The following is a 14,532-nucleotide window of genomic DNA, read 5'->3' as shown; positions in this document are numbered from 1 at the left end:
TGTGTATGTACACACACAAGCACTTTTCAAATATTATGTGAAAAATGGCCAAAACCATTTCTCACATGCTATTTATTGTCACTCATCTTTTCTACTGTGCTATTTTTTGGACAGAAACAGGAATTGGATACAGAGGGAACAAAATTAGCATTTTGAAGTGGTTTTATTAAATAAAACTAACCTTAAAATACATTGGCAAAAGGAGAAAATATGATGTATTCAAATACTCTTAGGCAAACATAAACTGGTTTTAATTCTTTATCATATTCAAAAAGATAACTAAAAAATTTTGATATATACACACATCTATAAAATTTCCTGTACATAGGCTACTTGATGTTAGTCTGCTTTACATAAAAAACCAAAGCCTTGGGTAACTTTATCGTGATGCACATAATAAGAATTTTTAGAGAGAAGCTTTATATTGTTCCATCAGACATTTTCCTTTGCCAGGGGAACTATTTTAGAGATGTTAAAAATAAAAATAGTATCTATACAGATTGGTGCAAGTATTTCCATAATAGACTAACCAGATGTGAGAGCCACCAAAATAAGAGTTTTGAAATGAGGCCCATAAACTGGAAGTGGCCACAAACTATTTCTAAAGAACACATAAAAATGCAACTAAGTAGCCTGTACTCAGCAATTTTAAATTTACTGTAAAGAAATCAGCCCAAACACTGGGGGGGGGGGNCAACATCCCCTGCCCCACCAAATCAACAATTTCACATCTCTGGAACAGCTGAAACCCTTATGCTGATGCATATGGTGAGAAGCAGACATCCTTTTCACACATGCAAGTAGTAATAATAAAAGGATGGAGAACAGAGAATCAGTTACAGATACAAGAAAGMTCTCTCTGATCTAATTAAAATTTACACTGCGAAAACTAAGTTGGGATGCTGCCACACAAAACACAAACAATTTTGGATTTCTTACAAAATTCCCAGATCAGCATCTCCTGAAAGAAAGAGGCCTCATCCAACAGCAGTGGACAGCTCTAAGTCGATTTCCCACTAGTAACATGAGGCCAAATACACTGCAGAACATCCGAATTCCAGTGAAATGTTTTATTTTCCACTGAAAAGGAAGAAGATGAATACCTCCTAAAGCCTACTAAATTCAAACATTAGGAAGACACCTCCTTCTTAATAGAGAGGTATGTCAACTTAGAAGTCATTAAGACACTCTGGTCCTGATGTCATGGGTGGGTAATGCGCATGTAACAACTTTTGAAAAGGAAAAAGGTTCAAAGAATAGATTTTACAGGCAAAGGAAAATGCACGCACAACCCTCCCTCATGACAATGGATTACAGTTCTCTTATTTAGCTGTTTTACCCTCCAATTTAGTTGGTTATAGCCTTTCTGTATTTCCTCTTTCTAGCAAACATGAGTAACAAAAGAGTATTTATTGGCACTCCAAGAATGCCAGATCACAGAACAGGAACCTGAATCTATTAAAAATCTGTTTACCAATGGAAAAACAGAAGCCAATTCTGATTTTTTTTTTGTTCTGTTTTTATACAGAAACACAATCACAAGAAGGAAAAACACCCAGACAATTATCATTGGTTTTCAGTTACATGTACTTGACTGTCACAGATTATGACAAGTCAATGGGACATCACAAAATTTTGCTAAAGCTTTTAAAAGCAGACACGTTCAGAAGTATATGCTGTTGTAAGCTGAAAAGACTGATTTATATTCAAAGGCTGGATCTACTTGAATGTTCATATATCAAATTACTGGCAAAAAATGTAACACCTTCAAAAGGATTGCTGGTGAAAGCACCTGTTCTGGCAACAAGAATCAGGAATAATGACATATCTAGGACTTACCTTGATCCCCAACAGATAGCAACCTTCAAGAGCCAACAGCACCCAGAAAAAATTTAAGTAGGCTTCAAACTCTCTACTTTACTTCAGGATTTTACTCAAAAAAATGCTAGGTCAGGACAGAGAAGGAGCAAGTATTTTAAAAGGCGCCTTTCCACTCCTTCCCTCAATTGTGATGCACATCTCAGCTGCAGACTAGACTCTCTGTTAACTTGTTCTTTTAGGAAGAAAAGCCATCTTCTTTAGACTTCCTATTCATCCACAAAATAAGGTATCTTCTGACAGAGTTCTATGACGTGCCCAGACACACCACACACTGAAGACTCCACAGACAGCAGCTGCTTACCAGTAACCACAGTTTTGAGTGGTAGTTCATGTGCCCTCTTTTACCTCTGGAAGACTGCCCCCAGCACTCCCCACAAAACACAGTTACCTTGAGGCAAGCTACAGACTCTTTCACACAGACGGGAAAGCCACCCTGGCAAGTGCAGCACAGTTTCCTGACAAYTTCCCAGTGGCACAGTGCTCGGCGAAGGCCCCAGTGGTGTTCTGGGTTGTGGCCCATGGATGTCAAAAATGGAGTCATTTTTTAGACAAGGTCACCAACAGAGTTTGAGCTCTAATGCACTCCCTCAGATTCCTGGGGCAACTCTACCTTGGCAGATTCATAGTGTAATCCCATGAAATCTGTCATCCAATTCAACAGTGCTTGTATAGAGGTAACTATGGTTGGACCTCTCGGCAATGGAGAGGAGCAGTCTCAGGGAGTGAGGTCAGTCCTGTGAATGTAAAAAGATAAAGTCTTGTCATCGTGGAGAGACTGTCCTCATTACATGCCTTATGACACTGACTACAGAACTGAAAAATACCAAGAAATTTTCCATGGAAACATAAGCAAAAACTGTCCCTGAACAAAATTTAGTAGAGTTAATGGATAATGTGAATTCCTTCAATTCATGCGGATGGTGCAAGATAAGAAGCACAGAGGCTTATGAAGTTGCCTCAACTCCAGAAGAGCATCATAAAGAGAACCAACCATATCTACTTGGTCAGATGAGTGCATCTAGCAGACTCTTTCTTGCTCTAGGAATCTCCTAAATCCAAGAATCTCCTGTCATTGTGAAAATATGCTCCTCCTCAATAAAAGGGTCATACAGCATCCAAACTCTGAAGTGCACTAGACAAAATGCCTGAAACAGCTCCTGCAGAAGAGGATGAGATTTGGAGATTCTTTCTGGCTAGCGGCAGGAAAATTCCTGGAACCAAAATATCTTGACAGACAAAAACAAGTACACTACTTAATTTCATCTTCCAAAGAAAACATGTTAGAAGCAAGATTAAAGGGAGYGCACACAACAATCTCAACTCCAAGAAACCAGGAGACAGCCCAGGACTCAGGCTGTCCTAGGAGGAAAGTAACAGGCACCTTCTGTTGTGTTATGAGCTGAAGAGATCAGGGTGGAGAATTCCTATACCACATATCAACAACATTTGACCAAATCTCCAAGACATAATCTGGCAATTGGGTTTACTCAACCCTCTAAACAAGCAGACTAATAACAGATTATTTTGGAGCCTACTGAACCAGTGCCAGGAACCAAATGCTTTCTGATGCAGAAGAGAGGCCACTGCATCACCTTTCTGATGATGCTACCCATCACCTCTGAATGACAACTCCAGATGTGATATGAGAAGGCCCAAGAAGTTTTGTTTGCAGTCTGAGCTCTAATACGTATAAATTCCTGCAAAAATTCCTCTGGTGAATAAAGATCTGGTCTTGCAGGCCTTCCAAACAGGCATGGTACTACAGCAAAGAAGCATCCTTTATCTAAAATAAACAAAGATGCTGAAACAGCAGGCACCCAGAACCCCTATACAACTATGGTCTTTGGACTCCATCGTTTAAAGAAGGCCTGCTCTTTTTGATGTTCCTTTCATCAGTCAATATCTAGGTAAAAAAACAGATACTTTATCTCCTTTAAGTCAAACTGCCATTGCAGCCACGACTTTTTGCCTATCTCTAAGTCTACCAAGTAGCTGAAGGGAAGGATCCTAACAGATGGCTTACAGTAAAGTAATTATTGTTTATTTAATTTTCATTAAATTATTTCATAATCACTGTCGTTAGCTGGGTAACCTTTTGGCATGAGCTCGAGATAATGTAAGTGCTTCTAGCAGCAAATGTATCAACCAGTCTCTGGTTGATTCTCTTTGTGGAATTCCTTGGCTGTAGCAGGTCATCCAAGCTGCAGCTTGGGAAGGAGGATCTCAAAAGCACCACATACTCTGCAGGCAGAGCATCTCCGGCCCATATAGGTTTAGGCTCTGGAGATGGACCTTAAGAAAAATGAAGAGCGCTCGGAAGCAAAGGTCCTTGAAATCCACAGCTTGATCTCCGATCCTTTGTACAGTGTCTTGTTCTAATGTAGGGTCTTATCCTTTCATTCAAGGGGAGTTATTGCAGAAGGATATTGACACTGTCAAGTTTTAGCACAGGGACTTAAGGTTGGTGGTGAATTTGCGTGATGAATTCTGCAGAACCATTCAGTTGTGAGCAGGATAAACCTAATCATACTTTTACAATACCCGGAGTACCGCAGTTAAAAGCAAGACAAGAATCAGATAAATGCCACCAGCAGAACTCAAGCTGAACACTTTCACTTAAGAGCCATTTTTCCCTCTTTCTCTCCTTATGCTATTGCTTCATCAGGGTCATGATAGCCTAGACCTCACTGATGAGGCTAGGAGGACTCACGCATAACCCCCCCACAACAGTTCATAAGTTTCACAAGGAAGAACAAAGACCAGACCATCCTGGGTATCATGAACCTCCAACAGAGCCGGTGTCCAAAGTCAGTAAAGCACTCAGACTGTACAAACTCCAAGAATACCTATCTCAGTGTGCTGTAAACTGGAAGGAAGCATAAATTGAGCACTTCCTCCATGACTGTGCCTCTGTGGAGTAAATACTACTTTACTGTATGAATCTGTACATAATAGGTGTGACTAAAAAGGGATATGCAAATGAAAAAACATCTTCCACACCTTGAGGAGCCAGCCACTCTACCAAAAAGGAAAAAATAATGCAGAGAAGGTACCATATGAATCATCAGCAGGTGGTCTTCATGTCTGAGATCCAAGTAGTCACTTCATCTCAGGAGCTGAAAAGAACTGAGAGTACAGARGAATGTTCCACCCTATGCACTGTGTACGAACACTAAGAGTTACTACAGGAGTGCTGCAGACACATTCACTCAGAGTCAAACCAAACATGGATTATCACTCAGAGAAAAACATACCAGCTTCCATTTTATCTGATAAAACCAATCTACAATACTACATTCAACTGCTGCAATAGCTACAATACTATATTCAACTGCTGACCAGAAAGTGAAATGTTTCACAGGTGAGTTAAGATTGCATACTTCTGAAAAAAATCAGAATAGCTATCCTGATTGTTACTCTGTTTCACCCATTCCACTTATGCTTGGCCAAAGACTTTGCTATAGTATCTATGGCATCACCTAAGTTGTTGCTGGTATTTAATGTTGAGATACTATGTATTTTTTCCTGATACCCAGAAACAACAGGAATGTATTTTTGCCTGCTGGGATCTGTCAGCAAGATATCAAGTCAAAAAATGCGTAAAATCCTTCAGCTCATTTATAGTTGAGTACCACTAGAGTGCTGGAAGTCAGTCTTAATTACTTCACTGAATTTAGAACAACAAAAAAAGCTATTCTTTCTCAGAGCGAGGAATACAGGTTTTCCAAATACTTAACCAAGATCCAAAACATAGAAACATAAAGGTAATTGAAGAAAACTGCTTTTTTGGTATCTATAAGTTTTCAAGAATCTGGTTCATATGTTAGCATGTCTGACTAATGCTTACGGTACTACTAAGATGAAGTAGGCTGAACAAAAGCCAAATTAAAAAAAAAAAAAGTGCTTTGAAAACTTCTACAGTGAGTCATTCAAAGAATGAGGCTTCCAACTTCTGTTATTTTAAACTTAAATCTACAGTGGGTAAGCTGAGCTGTAGCCAACCTTTTTAAAAGCACAAAAGGGCAAGGTACTAGCAACTCACATATTTACTTACTTTTTGTATTTTGAAGACATAAGGACAAACACATGCATTACTTTGACTACTATAAAGCACAGAAACCATCGTTAAAATGTTCATTACTACAAAAATACTAAAAATAATTGAGTAGTTTCAGTCAAAATTCTACTGATTTGGGCAAAAAAAGTCTGATATGATTACTTTGTGCACATCATTCCAATAGAAGATCTGATATTAAACTTTCTATTAGACATGTAACACACTATATTGTTTTTCCTGAAGCATACTGTCCATCTGCAACTTCCTTCTCAAAGGATGTGTTCTGGACCAAATAGTATCAACAGCCAATTAACAAAATACAAGAACTAACAGCTGAATAAACAGGTATTCCTCCCTGTTTGTGAACAGATTTTACCTCCAACAACAAATATAGCTATCATTTAAGCAAAGGAAACTAGCTAGAGATAGAAGCAAGAATGACTGATAAAACCTACCCACAGAGAAGTTGCTTTGTGTTATTTATTGTGAAAGGCAGATTTCTGATCACAATGACCTCAGTTATGGAAAAGAGCCTGGATACTCCTGCCTCTATAATATCTTTGCATAATCCTGAGCCTAACTGAAAATTAACCATGATTGAGACTACCCTCTATCACTACAGATGATATGGCAAGCCGTCCACTGAGAATTTGTGGAACTGTACTGAATTTGTGGACTTTTAAGTTCTACAGAATCTCTGGGCCCAAAAGCGTAGAAACCAATCTTCGTAGCAGGAGTCTGCATGACATGTGAAAGAGACAGTATAGGAAGTCTTGCAATGGCAAAACAGCAGAGATGACACAAGGTTCATTGTTGCCCCAGACAAATGAATAATCAGTAGCTTGTCTTCTGACTTATTACTGAATTCACAATAATGCTAGCATCTTGTCCCTCAACAAAACCAAGGTTCTCAGTTTCGACCGAGTTCTGCAATTAGCATGAACCACAGCATCATTCACCTCCATGAGAGGCAACGGCTCTCAGCTTGGCCTGACTTTAAAATTGGAAAGAGGTTTCTTACTCCTGCACACGATGTAGCTGTTCAGCTGTATCAGACTGTTATTTGTAACCCTATCTTTGTAAAATGAGGTTTGACTATTGTCTACTGGTAGACCTACCTTACACTTTGAAGGAAGACTACGATCTCTCATCTTTAAAATGTTGCTGACCCTTTATCTTAAAATAAATCCTTCAGATCATCTGTTACTCCCTATCTCCCATAACTTTCAATAATGGTATTTTACAGACAAACAATTACAGGTAAGACTTTAAGAGATGAAATGAACAAGCTATATATGGTTAGATTAATCTGTACATTAACTTGTTTCAGAAACTAGACAAATTTCAGCTGGGATAGCACATCCTTAATTGTAAAGGCTCAGCCTGGCACATCTCATGCATGTTTAATTCAACACTGAACTTCATGCAATTGTCCAAAAAGTACTTAAAATCTGTCTGGATAAGTGCTTAATGGAGAAAGGCTTGAAAACTTGTGGTCTGTTTGAAGATCCATTTAGGAACATCCTGCATTTGCCAAGCTACAGAACCAGGTTCAGGTGTCTTACAAAGTTGCTGCATGTGATGATAATGTTAATTTTAGTTCTCTGGAGCCCTCCAGTGGAATGAACTCATGAGAATACCCATGAAATAGCACAAATATTCCACAAAGGAGTTTTATCTGCACAAGTCGGGCTGTTAATACAGTCAACTACAAAATCCTAGAGCAAGTGTTGCTTCCTAACCGGGTTACTAGCTAGGTGAGCAGATGTTCTCAGCTGTGCACCAACGGGCACTACTTTATTAGCAACTGAAAAGCATCCACCGGACAATTCCCCGGCCAAGCTGCGTGCTCGCCCCGTGGCCTGGCTACGTGTCCCCTGCCCGGGCCTTTCACCGTCACGCTCCAGGGCTGAAAGCACCCACGGCAGGCTCGCCCCGCGGAGCCCCTGCCCGACGGCGCCCGCCCCGCAGCCCCGGGCCCGCACGCCGGGGAGCCCCGGCGCATGCGCACGAGCAGATAACGGGACCCGTCTCCAGCGGCCACCCCAGGACCCCCGCCAGGGCGGCGGCGCATGCGCGCTGGGCAGGAGGGGGGAAAACCAGGTCTCCCGGCTCCAGCCGCCTCTCGTCCCCCTGCTCCCGCTCCGGGCGCCGCGCATGCGCACCGGGCCCCCGGGCCGGGGGGGAAGGCGAGGCGCTAAAGTCTTTCTTTCTCGTCCAGGCACATGAGTTTCCGCTCGGAGGCAGCGCGGGGCCGCCGGCTCCTCACGCACCCCGAGCGGCTCCAGACACAGCGCTCAACACCCTCGAACGCCTCCCTGCTTGGCTCGGCTGGGGGAGGAGGAGTGAAGGGGAAAATCGAGCCAGTTTCGCATCCGCCAGCCCCCCAGGAGCTTCAGCGAGCAGCGCCCGCACCGCTACTTACAATCTCCCCCGCCTGCCGCCGCAGGTGCTGCCGTTACTATCGGTTCGCAGCCGTTTTCTCCCCCCCCTTCGCTTCTCGTCTTCACGAACAAGACAATATGGCGCCTAGCCGCGCTCACCCGGAAGTAAAACGCGTCACGCTGTTGACCCTTCCCTGGACAACGCGAACGCCTCCCGCCACCATCTTTGGTGAGGGCTCGCAGGCAGGCGGCGTACTCCTCCCCTGCCCCYTTCCCCGGCGGGAAGGGGCTAGCGGCTGGCCTCAGGCAGCGGCCAGGCGACGCCCAGCAGCCGCCATCTTTACTGAGGGCAGCCACACAAGTTCCTGTCGCTCCTCGTTCTCCATGGCAGCCGCGGCGGGGGGAAAGGAAGGAGGGAGGGAGGGAGAGCGCTCCCGCTAGCCTCCGCCTCCGCGGGGAGAGCGGCCCCGGGCGGCCGGCGCCTCCTCTGCACGGCGGGGCGCGTCCGTGCTCGGCCGGCGCCTCTCTCCTCCCCTCCGCCGCGCACCTGCGCCCGGCAACGGCGGCCCGGCCCCGCCCCGCGCGCGCCCCCGCGACCAACGGTCACCAGCGGCGGCTGAGGCGCGTCCTCGGCCCTGCGCGCCGCGCTGCGCTGCTGGCCAGGACCTGCGGGGGGCCCTCGGCGGAAACCACCGTCTCGAGCGGTAACGCGGAGGGCGCCCGCCGCGGGGCTGCGAGCGCCCGCGGGGGCTGCGCGCAGCGGGGAGGGGCGGCGGCCGAGGGGAGCCGCGCTCGCCCCGGCCTCTCGCCTTCGGGTCCGCCCCGGGGCTGCCTCGGTGGCGAGGGGAATAAAAAGACCCTTTGGGCACCGAGCTTCGATCTGCTTGAGGCAAATCGGTGGCTTTGCTGGGCGGCTGCAGCCGTTAAGGGAAAAAACGCAGTCGTTTTGCGGCGTGGCGGTGTGGTTTGTGCCGCTCCGAGCCCCGCTCTCCGTGATGGGCCGCCGGCACGGGGCGCCTCGGAGGCTGCCGCAGCGGCCAGAAGCCACCGGCGTTAAACTTCCCTCCTCCGCGCCTTAACCCGAGCTGCGCCGTGGGAGCTCCGCAGCCGTATGGCCTCGACTGAGCCTGCTGGCCGGAGAATACGGTCTGAACGACTAGATAACGCCTCTGAACAAGTATATAAGGGCTTTATGTGGGCGTAAGGTATTGGCAGTAATGTCAATTTATGTAGTCACGCGTTCATTTTAATTCATTTAGATGAYTGCAAACTTCAAAAGATCAAATTTTTTGTAGGTTTGTCTGTCTCACGAGTCACGCTCATTGCATGGTAGCTTTTTGCCTGGGGCAATCTGCCAACGCTGACTCAGACTTCTCATTCCCCTCTCAGACATGTGAATGTGTTGTGATTAGCCTTGCCTAAAAGTAAGTTATATACGTTACATTAAGCGAATATAACTCTCAGTGGTGACATTGCATTAAAATATATGAATATCTCATCCTGCATAGTTGCAGGATGTGAGTGGTATCTAAATAAGTCAATGTATGTATATTTGGAGTCCTCATTGAGGAGGGTAGTTTATAAGTAGTTTTAATTGTTTTAATAATCATTTAAATATTAAAAATTCAATAGTTTCAGAATATTTAAATTAAACTTTGTGTTCCCATGAAATTTACCTTTGATATTATGATCGTTGTATTCTCAAGTGTGAAGATGAATCARAATCATCTTTGGTAAACAGCTCTTCTTGTATGAACAGTGGGCTGATTTCACCGGCAAAGGAATTAATATTAGTGGTTGCATTGCTTTTTGTGGAACAGAAATTTTCATTAGCCAGTATATTACTTGCCACTATGATTACTTCCTTCACTTCATCTGAAGAAAATGCATAAAACATCCATAATCTGTTTCATCATTGGTAAAGCAACATTAATACTGACATGGACTAACAGAATAAATTAACTTTTATAAATGTATAGAAAATTCAAAGTTTCAAGAAATTTGTGCTTTACTTCATTTAGTGGTTTTATTTTTAAGATTTGTTGGTGCCATTTATGCTGCATATTATTATTAACTGAGGTAGTCTAGACTTCTCTCTCTTTGTGTTGTAAGAAATGGCTAGATCAAGAATGCTTTCCATGAACAAAAATGGTTTGGAAGTCTCAAGTATGTGCCGTGTCCCCTGATGCACAACTGGGAACTTGGAGTGGTACTTCATGCTTGGACAAGCTTTAAGCTACTAGTGAAACTGGGGATGGGAGGGATCTGGTGTAGGTCCTGGTCTTATTTACCACAGGGTTACAAGACTCTGTTTTTGTAAAGGGAACAAACTGTCTCATAGTCTATGAGCAATGCCATAGATGGTAAGGCAGTGGGAAACAAGTGGTGTAGCTTAAGCTTTCAAGGATATGGACTCATCTGGGGAACTCTTCCAGGTGCAGTGATGTTGTCACACAAGGTGAAAGGAAAAAATATTCTTTCTTTAGTTTAAAAAAAAAAAAAAAAAGCAGCAGCTTTGTGAACTCAACTGTACAACATACAGCTTAGAATTAGACAATACAGTTTTCCAAATGGTTGGATATTTTATTCATACAGCTGTCAAATAATATATACTGTAGATGTAAAAGACAAAATGAATAGAAAATAAGTGGCACCTCTATTCTGAGAAACTCATGAAAGTACCTAAGATAGATTGGAAAAATAATCAGACCTTTTTTGGTGTTCTTTCTTATAAGCAGAATCTCCATCTAAGGCCCTGTAAGAGTAAATGAACAAAAACAAGGTGAAACTTTAATGTATTTAATTTATTGCTCAGAGTATTTCAGACTTAGCAACAATTTTTTTGATTATATAGATTTCCAGTTGTGCAACCACATATGAGCACTTCAGGGATTATCCCCAAGCAGATAACAGAATCAGAACCTGACTTTGTAAAATGGCTAAATAGGGAATTGGTGCCATTGACATAGAGATTTCAAGACACAGAATTCATTGCAGTCCCAGGTTATGCAATTCAAAAACAAAAATTTAATAGAGCGAAGCAATGAGGTATTAAAAAGTCATAAAAATACTCAAAGTAAATGCTTTTTGTTCTCTTTTAAAAGCAGTACTGCACCTGCATGTTTTGTATTACAAAAATATTGGAAGCTGCAATAGATGGAAGAAACATTCTTAACACTTAAAAATACTGGCTTGGTACTGCTATCAATGAAGACAGAAGTATTTAATTTTATATAAATAGAATGATTGCCAAGCCATTTTAGAATAGTTGCAATGAATTCCATTTGTTTTATTATAAAAAGTGAATTCATTTAGATTTTTTATGTAATGTTATACAAAGGAAGTGTTTTGACTTGCGCTAACAGACTTCTCTGAAAATAAATATATTTTATAAACTCAGTTTATAGGAAAAAATAGATGTTTAATCTTTTTGAATAATCACTTTCTCATTATTTCTGCCATTTATACACTAAGGGGAGAGATACACGCACCTAAAACAACAGGCAAAATGATACCCTAAAACAGAGTATATAGATACAGAAGCAAAAATAACCCATTAAAATAATTAGACTGAACTGTTTCTACTGAAAATTAATGACATCCTTCTCATGTCCATCCCAACATACATAAATGTGTATAGGGTACAGCCAAAACCACGTTAGTATTATATTTGCTAATTCTTCCTAACATAAAAGTTGTATTCAAATGCTTTCTTTGTCCTCACTTCAATACATCTTGAAGTTTCTCTTCAAGAAATTTTTCATTTCCAAATATTAGCTTGTTACTGATATGTTCAAATAAGAATTCTATAATGGGTTAATTTGAGAATGTAGATGCATTAATTTCACATCCCTTTAGATTCAGTTTGTGTTAGTATAAAAAAAAGTTCAAAAGAGAAGCAAATGGTGAAGTTAAGACATTTCAGCCTTTTAATGATTTTATAAACCATTCTCATCTGCTACCACTTGAAATTCGTAAGTAAGGGCACTTTATTCATACACCCTGAAGGTGAAGATGGGAGTAGGGGAAGAACATTTGGCAAAATGTAATTTCATTTTCTAAACAAAGACAATTACAGTGCACGCATTTTGGGCAGAGAAGCTTCTTAATTTTTTTTCTTCAGCACTGTGTATTTGCAGCCCACTTTCTTAGGAGAACAGGCTTATGTAAACATGCTGTCTGTCTGTATGTTGGTGTAGACAGGTCAGTACAATAATTTTCCTCCACATGACTTTTTTGCCATCTTCATCCAAATTTAGCATAATGCTATAGATCCAAAGATAAAGTTCTTTCTGAGGGGAAAGACTATACAATCTGGACTGATTTCTTACTGTCGAGTGAGTGAAGGGTTAACAGGACTGAAAAAGTCTGCCAACTAAGGAGTCTGCATGGACCTGCAGAGGCTAGCAGGGTCCTTCCGAACAGACAAACAGCCCTGTTGTTATGAAACTTGCAGAAGAAGTCAGCGAAAACAGTATTTGCCCAGAGTCACAGCCGTATAAAAAAGGATACTTGGGTACTAAAGACCGTCTCAAAATTATTATTATGAGCCCATAAATCAATGAAATTGGAGAAGTTAAGGATTGAGTAATGAGCGTGGTCGGGTCAAGCTGTCTACATGAAGATGGTGGCGAGACAAACGAGACGAAGGAGGAAGCTATGTGAAGACATTGCAGTCCACCTCCCCGTTTCTCAAGGAGCAAAAGACCATGATCACAGAACTTAACTCTGACCCACGATAACCTTCAGCTCATTACACCCTATTTTAATATTATCTCACACACCCCCTCCTAATTAGCATATCAGGAAGGGGCAGGAAACGAATAATAAAGCAAAAAAAAGGCCAATGAGAAGCAGCTCTAAGAATAGGCAACTGTGCATGAATCAGGATAGATGACATTTGCCCAGAATCCCAGCCAGGCATAAAAAAGGGTCACCAAGCAGGAGAGTTTGAGCAGGGATGGGAATGTGACCTGACCATCCTCTCCGGCTGGACTGTGAGTATTTCCCCCCCTCCCCTTTTCCTGGGACGCTGGGTTAAGGTAACTCCTCGAGGTTGAGAGTCCTCTCATTAAGAGAGTGAACCAAAAGCTTGCAAGTAGTAACTCCTCGAATTTGAGAGACTTCTCGCTAAGAGAGTGAACCAAGAAAGCTTTCAAGTAGGGATATGCAGTGCTTTCAGTTACTAGTGCAGTAACTGACTATTTCGGGTTATCCTTTCTAAATCAGTAATTGCATTGTATCGGATTATCCTTTCTAAATCAGTAATCGATGATTTCACGCTATCCTTTTGAATCAATAATCGACGATTTTGGGCTATCCTTTCGGGCTATCCTTTCTAAATTAGTAATCGCATTATTTTAATGGATGTTACTAACCTAAGAGCTTGCGTGAGGAAGTAAACATAGGTTTTTTATTATATTACTGTCTCAGTTGTTACTATCAAACCGTTGTAGCGTGACACCTTCCTCAGCTGATAGAGCCATCTTTGATGCCTCAGCTATGGGGAAACTTTTCATGGGGTTCCAGTTGTTCCATTACAAATCAAACACTTCTCATAAATTAGGTTTACTTAGTGAAGCTTGTGGAACTATTTACTTTGTTTTCTTTTTCTTTGTTTTAAAGGCACTGTCTGGTGACTGGGCAACAGAGAACTGCTCGGGAGTCACAGCTTTTCTCAGATACCTGTATTGCCATCTGTAGGTAGAACCAGTATGATGGTAGGGAGAGGTAGGACTAYGATTACAGTACCTCTTCCAGGTAGAGTTCTGCTAGTTCAAGCAACCCAAGTGATGGGATGAGGAGACATTATTTTATGATTAAGGATGGGTGAAAGAAAAGGCATGTACACAGAGGCTTAAGGAGACCCCAAAATGTAAAACCCAGATGAGGCTGAAGAAAACATCGGGGCCCTGGTGGAGTAGACTACCGCACTTTTGCTGCAAAAATATAACATTATGGTATATGAAGAGCAGGTACTGTAGGCCTGAATCGATTTCTAGTCTAGTAGTAGAAGAGATTTCAAGGAGAGTCTGAAATGTTTGAGCCCTTCAGTTAAACTCTAAAACCCCATAACTTTACAGTAGTGTGCACACCTTTGGCAGTTGTAGGAAACTAAGAGCTCCTAGACTTCATAAATAGACTCTAGAAATGTGTTCAACACTTTAGCAAATGTAGGATGCACATTCCTGTTCTCCTGGAACGCTCTGA

The 14,532-nt window shown here is 42.2% G+C and overlaps 1 protein-coding gene across 9 annotated transcripts in view; it reads right to left on the bottom strand.

Annotated features, from left to right (window-relative positions):
• Nucleotides 1-8,489, bottom strand: part of PNISR (PNN interacting serine and arginine rich protein) — a 29,230-nt gene extending 20,741 nt beyond the window's left edge. For 2 of the 9 annotated variants that reach the window (XR_003252409.1, XM_026059306.1), the window contains exon 1: nt 8,364-8,488. The gene's annotated coding sequence lies outside the window, so the exon portion shown is untranslated. Of the gene's footprint in view, nt 1-1,839; nt 1,914-2,491; nt 2,616-4,934; nt 5,008-8,363 lie in introns of those variants that run through there. The other 7 variants (XM_026059303.1, XM_026059304.1, XM_026059301.1 and 4 more) reach the window with 6 other exon arrangements.
• Nucleotides 8,490-14,532: the final 6,043 nt, after the last annotated feature.

Source organism: Apteryx rowi, unplaced genomic scaffold (assembly GCF_003343035.1).
Source record: "Apteryx rowi isolate R43461 unplaced genomic scaffold, aptRow1 scaffold_155, whole genome shotgun sequence".
Lineage (NCBI taxonomy): Eukaryota > Metazoa > Chordata > Aves > Apterygiformes > Apterygidae > Apteryx > Apteryx rowi.
The sequence above is the reverse complement of the archived record's forward strand: the minus strand, read 5'-3'. Positions and strand labels throughout refer to the sequence as shown.